Below are 10,189 nucleotides of genomic sequence, written 5' to 3'. Positions count from 1 at the left end.
TGCTCTGACAATGCATCCATGGTCTACAGTACTAACATTCCTCCCAAAAAGTTCAGGTTCTGACACGCCTTCACAGAACATTGACCCTAGATTCTGTCCTTATCGTCTGATTAGCTTTTCCCAGGTTTCTCCTGAGGCCATGGTGCTGCTCGCATCCTTGACAGATAGCATTGATCATCTTTAACGGTAAAGAGCACAGATTCTGAGCCAGTCTGCCTTTGAATCCTAGCTCTACCTCTTGCTCATTGTAACTTGACCTTGGGCAAGTTACTTAAACCTCTGTGCCTTGGTTTCCTCATTTGTGAAATGGGGATAGTAACAGTACCCACTGATGGGGCTGTTGGCGCTGAATGAGTTAGTATATTTACCACGTCTGGTACATAAGGGTGCCACGTGTGATAGCTGCTGTTACTGGGACATACAGTTATAGGTCCCTCCTCTGAGGAAGTGAGCTCAGGGTTTACTAAATGCTTGAATGGGAAGGAGGCAAAAAGGATACAAGGAGCAAAAAAATAGGTCTGTATTTCAAAATACTGCATTTTACCAGAGGCAATTATCAAATCAGCCAAATAATCCCATACCTTTGCTTTTGAAGTTTAACAGCAGCAGCTTGAATTCATTATTGTGAATGTGTAATCTCCACTTATCCCATGTGTGTAAACCACTTCAACCTAGTTGACTTTTTCTTTCCAGTAAATCATCAGGATTACCTTTTCCTTAGTAAATTTGAAAATTTCTGAGTGAATGATGAGAAAATGCTTAATGGGAAGGCCAAACACCAGCAATACTTTAGTCCAGAAAACAACAAAGAACAGAGAGAAAAACAACTTTTTACTGGAATCTGAGTTAATAAATAGGGATCACAGAACAAACAGCAAACAACAGCGTGAGTTACATCAGAATGAAAAAAGAAATGATGAACCTGGGTTTCCAGTCTGAAACTATTGTGCAATGTGATTAATGGCGCTAACATCTTACACATTAGAAAATCCTCTACAGTTTAAAACAAAAGGAACAGCTCGATCAGAGGATAATTGATGCTTACAGATAAATTTCACAATTTTGCACCTCAGGGAATATTTTTGCTTTTCTTAAAGATCAAAGAAATTGACTGTTTCATCTTGACAATTATTAACTTAACACATTTTTAGAACTAAGAAAAATTTGGCTTCTCTCCATATTGTAGTTGAAATGAAATTTTAATCCGTATCTTTTTTTTTTTTTTTGCGGTACACGGGCCTCTCACTGTTGTGGCCTCTCCTGTTGCGGAGCACAGGCTCCGGACGCGCAGGCTCAGCGGCCATGGCTCACAGGCCCAGCCGCTCCGCGGCATGTGGGATCTTCCCGGACCGGGGCACGAACCCGTGTACCCTACATCGGCAGGCAGACTCTCAACCACTGCACCACCAGGGAAGCCCTAATCCGTATCTTTATAGGTAAAATTTTATTATCGTTAGTACCAGAAAGCAAAGCTTCAACCAAACTTTGGTTTTACTTAATCTTCAAGTGAACATTATTGAAGTTAGTCAAAATTCAAAAATTCTGTGGATGAGCACAATAGTAAGAGGTTAACAAATCAGAGATATGTTTTTATAAAGATATATTATTGGATTTTTAGTAAAAATTCATGCAAATAGGAGAAAAAAAAGAAAAATATCAGAGTACTGGGATTTGTCCTTGAATTCCCTCTTTTAGTTTTCCTTCCAGTTAAACTGATTTCCTCATCTATTTGTTTCTGGACTAAAGCCAGAATCAACACAGTCCCTATTTCTAATCAAATAACAGAGAAGCAATTACAAAGTCTGAATGCAGTTGGAGGAGCCTGGGAGACAGAGTGGCTGGACCTCGCCTAAGCTGTGTCTCTGACTCATTTGTGACTTCAGGCAAGGTATTTAACCTCTCTGCACATTTGACATAATTGTAGTAATGCTAGTTGATTTCCTACGTATGATATTAAGCATAACTCAAAAAACAACTGTTGGCCCTTGAGAAAGGTCAAGTTGATTAGAGAGACGGCTGCTTCTGCCACTTGGAAAAGAGATTTAGAATTACATCTCCTTTTCATTCCTGGTACATTTTGAATGAATTGGATGAGAATTTGATGTAAATAAAAAGATTTGCAGTTTTAATATACAAAATGGAAAATAAAATGGATGATGTTATAATTTCCTCTTCAGAAGTAAAAACTTCAGAAATGTTCTTTACTTCTTTCTTTTGGGAATCAAACTTATTTGGCTTTTTGAAGCTTTCATTGAGTATAAATTCTTGAGATAAGTAACAAAGATACTGTTATATTCCAATACCAGAAAAAGGGAAAAAATTAGAAGAAAATAACCCAAAAGGAGTCTCTAAGTCTATTTATGGGTAATTTTAACTGTCTTCCATTAATATGAGACACATTAATATGTCTTACACGTTACCATTTGTGAATGCTAACTTATTAAATATGCTTCCTTCAGTAACTTTTTCTTCTTTTTATTTCTTTTATCTGTATCCTTTCATAATAGCTCACTTAAAACAACCATTTTTGAATTACCATTACATGCTAGTAATGAACTTGTGTTTGGTAATTGTGTTTTTAAAAGTTAACATGTCAGCTGTAGAACATTTTAGTCCCAAACTTAAAATTTTTGTGTTTAAATTTAATTTACTATAATCAATTAAAACTCAAAGATTTTATTGGGAAAAAAATGGACTTCCACTTAGAACAATTTATATCAAATGATACAGTACATCAAAGAATAGCCATTTGAAAACTGTTTTAATTTTATAATAATTAAAATTTTGAGATAGACCAAAGCAAAAACATTGTAAAATAAATACAACTAGTTGTATAGTGAGGAACGAAGTAATCTGATATAACTTCACCACAATCCAGGTTTGCAGTCTAATGATGGTTTACTATGATGAATGATGGAGATCAGAATTTCAAAGCAAGTTTCTTATACCTAAACATTTCTTTAATATTATAGAAGATAGCTGGAATTACTAATGGAGGCACTGGGGAATTTTAAAAGACTTAAGATAGTCTCAGGAATTATTTTAAAGATGATCGAGTTAATATAATGACTTTTAAATATATATAATAACATTTTGAAATGCCTTATTGTTTAAGGATCTGCCAGACTAGGGGCTGCCTCCTTTCTCTGGGAAAGATCAGATTTGATTATTTTAATGGCAATGAATTGGGAATTCAATGGCAAGAGAAACCTGCCAAAGCTTTTTCACTGCCCCTTTCTTTTCTTTCTTTTCTTTTTTTAAAATATATTTATTTATCTATTTATTTTTGGCTGCGTTGGGTCTTCGTTGCTGCGCGCGGGCTTTTCTCTAGTTGTGGTGAATGGGGGCTATTCTTCGTTGTGGTGTACAGGCTTCTCATTGCAGTGGCTTCTCTCGTTGCAGAGCATGGGCTGTAGGCACACGGCCTTCAGTAGTTGTGGCATGCGGGCTCAGTAGTTGTGGCATACGGGCTTAGTTGCTCCGCGGCATGTGGGATCTTCCAGGACCGGGGCTCGAACCCGTGTCTGCTGCATTGACAGGCAGATTCTTAACCATTGCACCAATAGGGAAGTTCCTGCCCCTTTATTTTCTACCAAATATAATGCATTACAATCTGTATATAATATAATTTCCCAGCATCTCCCAGAGCACTTTTTTTGTTTTTGTTTTTGTTTTTTGGCTGCGTTGGGTCTTCATTGCTGCGCGGGCTTTCTCTAGTTGCGGGGAGGAGGGGCTACTCTTCATTGTGGTGCACGGACTTCTCATTGCAGTGGCTTCTCTTGTTGCGGAGCACGGGCTCTAGGCGTGCGGGCTTCAGTAGTTGTGGCAGGTGGGCTCAGTAGTTGTGGCTCGCGGTCTCTAGATCACAGGCTCAGTAGTTGTGGCACATGGGCTTTGTTGCTCCACGGCATGTGGGATCTTCCCAGATCAGTGCTCAAACCCGTGTCCCCTACATTGGCAGGCAGATTCTTAATCACTGCTCCACCAGGGAAGCCCTCCCAGAGCACTTTTAACACACACTTTCACTTATGCAAGAGCCAGATTCAGATATAGATATAAGAACATAATTTTTTATTGAAGTGTAATTTGCAATGTTGTGTTAGTTGCAAGTGTATAGCAAAGTGATTCAGTTATATATATAGATATATATAAAACAAGGACCTACCTATACAGTAGGTCCTTTTTGTTTATCTATTTTATATATAATAGTGTGTATATTTTAATCCCAAGCTCCTAATTTGTCCCCACCCCTCTCCCCTTTGGTAACCATAAGTTTGTTTTCTATGTCTGTGGGTCTGTTTCTGTTTTGTAAATAAGTTCATTTTATCATTTTTTTAAAATTCCACAAATAAGTGTCAGTTGCTTCATTTGTAAATATTTTCTCCCATTCTGAGGGTTGTCTTTTCGTCTTGTTTATGGTTGCCTTTGCTTAAAAGCAAAAGCTTTTAAGTTTAATTAGGTCCCATTTGTTTAATTTTGTTTTTATTTTCATTACTCTAGGAGGGTCTATTTTATTTCTTTAGGCAGATGATATGCCCTCTCTGAGCCTTGCTTCCTCAGATGTTGGCAGGGTTCAACTGGATGATCTCACTTCCTTTAATTATATTTTGATTGTGTGTTCTAACCTCATGGGATAATACTTTGTACTTCAAAAATCTCTTTTGTGTTTTAAAAAAAACAACTATTTTCCATCTTTTTCTTTTGCTTGCTTATAATAAAACAATTATCTTGCTTCTTATTTTCTGTAACATTAAAAAACTTTATATGTTTATGACTGTGTAGTTGATTACATGTTAAGAAACCTCCGTTATGTGGAGGGTTTTTTCGTTTTGTTTTGTTTTACTTTTTGCTACTTGAACTTCATGGTAAATTTTAAAATTAAATAATAAATGACCTTAAGGATACAAATGAGATTTTGTTTTAAATAGGAGCATACCTGTTGTAATTTTGCTCAAGAAATATATTTATTACCAACTGAAAAATGAGTCAAACTAATAATTTATTATGAAATAGCTATGATAATGTCTTTAGCCCATTAAGAGCCAAATTTTAAATATTTTAGGTATTAAGTTTTCAGTTATTTTTTTTTCCTTTGGGGATTTTATAAATCCAAATATCTCTTTTAAAAGTAACTCTTTTTAAGCTATCACACACTGCAATGTCATATTTGCAAATCAATAAAAACCTTATGAAAGGCATAGTTTGTTAAGTGTTTCTAGTTGTCACTGGGAGTGGGGAGATGATGGAGGGAATCTGACAGGGACATCTAATAAATTCAGCAGACCAACTGAATTCAGTCTCTAGTAAACAACTATAAAATTGCAATAACAGATACTGGGAAGTTCTAAAATTGTAACTTAGGTTCACAATTTTTCTTCTCATCCATTCAAGAAATATTTTGTTGGGTACCTGTACTGGGTTAAATTGTGTCTTCTAAAGTGATATGTTCAATTCTAAATCCCGTTACTTGTGAGTGTAACCTTATTTGGAAATAGGGTCTTTGGAGATGTAATCAAATTACAATAAGTCATATTGGAACCTTAATCCAATGACTGGGGTCCTTGTATTAAGAGAGAAATTTGGACGCAGAGACATACAAAGGAAGACAGCCATGTGAAGATGGAGGCAGAGAGTAGAGTTATGTTGACACAGGCCAAGGAATGCCAAAGATTGCTGTCAACCACCAGAAGCTAGAAGAGGCAGGGAAGGATTGATTCTTCCTTAGAGCTTCTTGAAGGGTGCATAGGCATGCTGACTTGACTTCATATTTCTATCCTCCAGAATGTGAGACAATAAACTTCTGTTATTTTAAGCCACCCAGTATGTGGTAATATGTTGTTATTTTAAAATAATTTTAGATAATGACAGTTAAAAACACTTAAAATCATGTCAGGGAATCACTGTCTGAAAATCCTCTACATATGTAAATTAAATCATGAAGTTTTAAAATTTGATATTTAAAAATGTGTATCAAAATGTACATAGTTAAAGTCAAATAATACAGAGAGGTTTATGATGAAAATCAGCTGTCCCTGGGCTCATTCCTTCTACTCCATCCCCCTTCACTGGAATCTAACACTTTTTTTGTTGTTGGGGTTTTTTTCTGTATTTCTGAAGTGTAGTTGATTTACAATATTGTGTTAGTTTCAAGTTAATATTTCATTGTGCGTATATATGTCATTCTGTTCATCTAGTCATCTGTCAATACACATTTGGGTTGTTCCTACCTTTTGGCTATTGCGAATAATGCTGCTGTAAACATTGGTGTACAACTATCTGTTCAAGTCCCTGCTTTCTGTTATATCTGCGTTTTCACAGTATTGAGATTTGTTCATTTTTGTTTTTAAAAGTAGCCTTTTTAAATCACAATTTTACATAGTATTGAAAAACATGTTAACTGAGAGAATTAGCGATAGTATTAAAGTCAAAGGGTACTTGCCTTTTCTCGTTTGAAAAAGGATAGATAATTCAGAAGCTGGTCAGTATAGCAGAAAACATTGAAGATATTTATGATTCAAGTAGAAAAGTACTACATATAATTCATAAACCAGACAAATAGCTTTTTGTTCTTTATCTTTAGAGAGCACTAGTTACTATCTCAGCTCTTCTTAGGAAAAAGATCAGTGATAAGTTTACAGTGAAATACTACTCAAAATCACAGACAACAGTAGATACATTGACAACATATACATATTTTTTCCAATGGGATTTATGGAATACAGACATTGAAACTAATTGGATTCTTTCTTTTTTGTTTCTCCTCATATTTTTTTTCTATCTTTCATTCTGATGGAGGAAAGGAGGCACATTTTTCAGAGATTTGTTGTATTTTATTAGGCCTTAATTGCATATAATTATGTCTAAATGAACAAGATTAGACCACTGGTATAGCTAAATCTAAAGAAAATAAGTCTTACTATAGCAGTGTTTGACTGCTATGCCTAACAGGAAAGGTGGAAATGTCTTCATTCCATATATACCTAAATTGTCATAATTGTAGTGAGAATTTATTCTTCTGCAAGCTCTTTCTTTACAAATAGAGTCTTGACAGATGGACCGATGATAATGGCAGATCCTTCCAAGAGCTCCCAGACAAAAGAAACATGAAACTACCCCCAGGATCAGGATGAAAATGTATTTGTTTATAACATCAGATGTCTTGGATCAGGGTTTTTATTTCAACCTGAAATTTTGCGAATTTTGTAGGTATGAACTCAACATAAGCAAATGCAAAGTTTAGGAGACTACTGCATTGCAAATGGGCTCTGACTTTATCTTTCATATAAAAAAGAGCTACCTAGATGAGTTTTTAATAGAATTCCAAGATTATTTTATCAATTAGAAGATACTAACTGATTCACTTTGTTATAAAGCAGAAACTAACACACCATTGTAAAGTAATTATACCCCAATAAAGATGTTAAAAAAAAAAAAAAAAAAAAAGAAGATACTGATAGCAAGCCTATTCATCTTCCTTCTCAATTTGTTCATACTTCTGTTTGCTTGCATTTTTCTTGTCATGCCACTTCTATCCCCTCTAAAAGCCCACAGAGCAGGGGTGGGGAGGGTCTCTGTTTTACATTGGAAAACATTTTAAATGCCATAATTAACTTAATTTTCTCTACATGTTAATATAAGCTAATACTTTTAATATAATTAAATATATTTAAAATAAGCTATATGTATAAGCATCTAGTATACATAGCACCTGGCATAAAGCAGGTACACAATACGTGCTTGAATTTAAAGAAAACTAGCTACTAGGATAACAGAGTAAAATATCCGTTTTCCTAAACTGTTGCTACAAACTTTATCATATGCATGTATAAAAGGATGACTTACTGAAAAAAATGGGTCTATAAATGCTCTTTGGAACTTTTCTGTAATGAACAATTGTATGTCTTCTTGTGTTTTATCTAATTTCTTTGTCCATTTAGCTGTGTAATCTACTCAGCACTTCGCTTCCTTCTGTGTATTTTGGTTATTTTATTTACAATGTTGGATATTTTTAACTTTATTTTTTTATTAGTTATCTATCATATACATATTAGTGTATACATGTCAATCCCAATCTCCCAATTCATCACACCATCACCACCCCCCGCCCCCCGCCCCACTTTCCCGCCCTTGGTGTCCATACGTTTGTTCTCTACATCTGTGTTCTCTACATCTGTGTCTTTATTTCAGCCCTACAAACCAGTTTATGTATACCATTTTTCTAGATTCCACATACATGCGTTAATATACGACATTTGTTTTTCTCTTTCTGACTTACTTCACTCTGTAAGACAGTCTCTAGGTCCATCCACGTCTCTACAAATGACCCAATTTCGTTCATTTTTATGGCTGAGTAATATTCCATTATATATATACATACCACATCTTCTTTATCCATTCGTCTGTCGATGGGCATTTAGGTTTCTTCCATGACCTGGCTATTGTAAATAGTGCTGCAATGAACATTGGGGTGCATGTGTCTTTTTGAATTATGGTTTTTTTCTGGTATATGCTACAATGTTGGATAAAAGGGTTAAATGATAACAAGTAAATTATATACTTTCATGGTAAATTAATTGCTATCATATGGATTTCTGCCCAGTGTTGTCATATAGAAAGTTTGGTCTTTAAATGCTTCTCTTTAAACTGTTAAGTAAATATGGACACAGAATGTAATTTAAAATAAGCCTCCCTTCAGACAGAAAAGAAATAAGCAAAATATTGTGCCTATACCTTTCCTGTGTGCATAAAAGAAGCTTGCCAACTGATGGGCTTCTTTGGAGAATGATCAGGTAAGAACATAGCTCTTTTGTTGGGGAATCTCCCAATGTCAACTTTTGAAGATCTTTTCTGTGACACTATTCATTCCTCCAGAGAGGAATCACACAATCTCTGGCCTGGAAAATAATAGGAGGAGTTTAGAGCTGCCTGCGTGGCTATCTAGCTGCCAGGATGGAAGTAACCTGGGGAGGGCTCAAACTTATAGAACAGTGTCTCTCTTTTGACCTCCATTGTACCTGTGGTCATGATACCTGGAGTCTCTTTGGTTCGACCTTAATAGAAATAAGCCTTTCAGGGCTTCCCTGGTGGCACAGTGGTTAAGAATCCACCTGCCAATGCAGGGGGCATGGGTTCGAGCCCTGGTCTGGGAAGATTCCACATGCCACGGAGCAACTAAGCCCCTGTGCCACAACTACTGAGCCTGCGCTCTAGAGCCCGCGAGCCACAACTACTGAGCCCATGCTCCACAACTACTGAAGCCTGCGCGCCTAGAGCCCCTGCTCCGCAACAAGAGAAGCCACTTCAATGAGAAGCCCGCACACTGCAACAAAGAGTAGCCCCTGCTCGCTGCAACTAGAGAAAGCCCGTGTGCAACAATGAAGACCCAATGCAGCCAAAACTTAATTAATTAATTAATTAATTTTAAAAATATATTTAAAAAAAGAAGAAGCCTTTCATTTTTTGATGGGGTGGGAAAAACCTTATTCACCTGGCTGTTCACGATTTAGGTGAGAAGCTGGGTATCAGCCCATCACCTCCACCCTGCCTTCCAAGCTAGTGGTCACCTCCAAGCTAGCACCATCTGGGATACTGCAATGCAACCTAGCTTGCTTCTTGTGGTACTCCCTGCTGCTACTGCTTGCTATTCAGTTTTAGCAGCTCTGCCAGTTCCCCTGTGTGCTTTTTGTCATCTGGTTGACATTGTATGCCAGGTGTTTTCTCCTCTCCCTTTCTCTTCCACCTTGTCAATCCATGTCTTTTCCATTTTTCTTTACTCCTTTCTAGTGGGGTTTTGTGAGAAAGAAAAATCGTATGTGTTCAATCCAACCCAAAGTCCCTAACTCCTTTTTTTTTTTTAATAAGATGTTGGGGGTAGGAGTTTATTAATTAAATAATTAATTTTTCCTGTGTTGGGTCTTTGTTTCTGTGCGAGGGCTTTCTCTAGTTGTGGCAAGCGGGGGCCACTCTTCATCGCGGTGCGCAGGCCTCTCACTATCGCGGCCTCTCTTGTTGCGGAGCACAGACTCCAGACGCGCAGGCTCAGTAGTTGTGGCTCACAGGCCTAGTTGCTCTGCGGCATGTGGGATCCTCCCAGACCAGGGCTCGAACCTGTGTCCCCTGCATTAGCAGGCAGGTTCTCAACCACTGCACCACCAGGGAAGCCCCCCTAACACCTTCTTAACACTTACTT

General features: G+C 36.9%; 1 protein-coding gene across 1 annotated transcript in view; it reads left to right on the top strand.

Annotated features, from left to right (window-relative positions):
* The first annotated feature begins 1,795 nt into the window (after positions 1-1,795).
* Positions 1,796-10,189, top strand: part of FGL1 (fibrinogen like 1) — a 33,634-nt gene continuing 25,240 nt past the window's right edge. Inside the window, exon 1 of the mRNA XM_060001478.1 lies at positions 1,796-1,888. The gene's annotated coding sequence lies outside the window, so the exon portion shown is untranslated. The remainder of the gene's footprint in view (positions 1,889-10,189) is intronic.

The sequence above is a fragment of the Delphinus delphis genome, chromosome 21 (genome assembly GCF_949987515.2).
Source record: "Delphinus delphis chromosome 21, mDelDel1.2, whole genome shotgun sequence".
NCBI lineage: Eukaryota > Metazoa > Chordata > Mammalia > Artiodactyla > Delphinidae > Delphinus > Delphinus delphis.
Note: the sequence above shows the minus strand (reverse complement) of the source record. Positions and strands in the feature narration are given on the sequence as shown.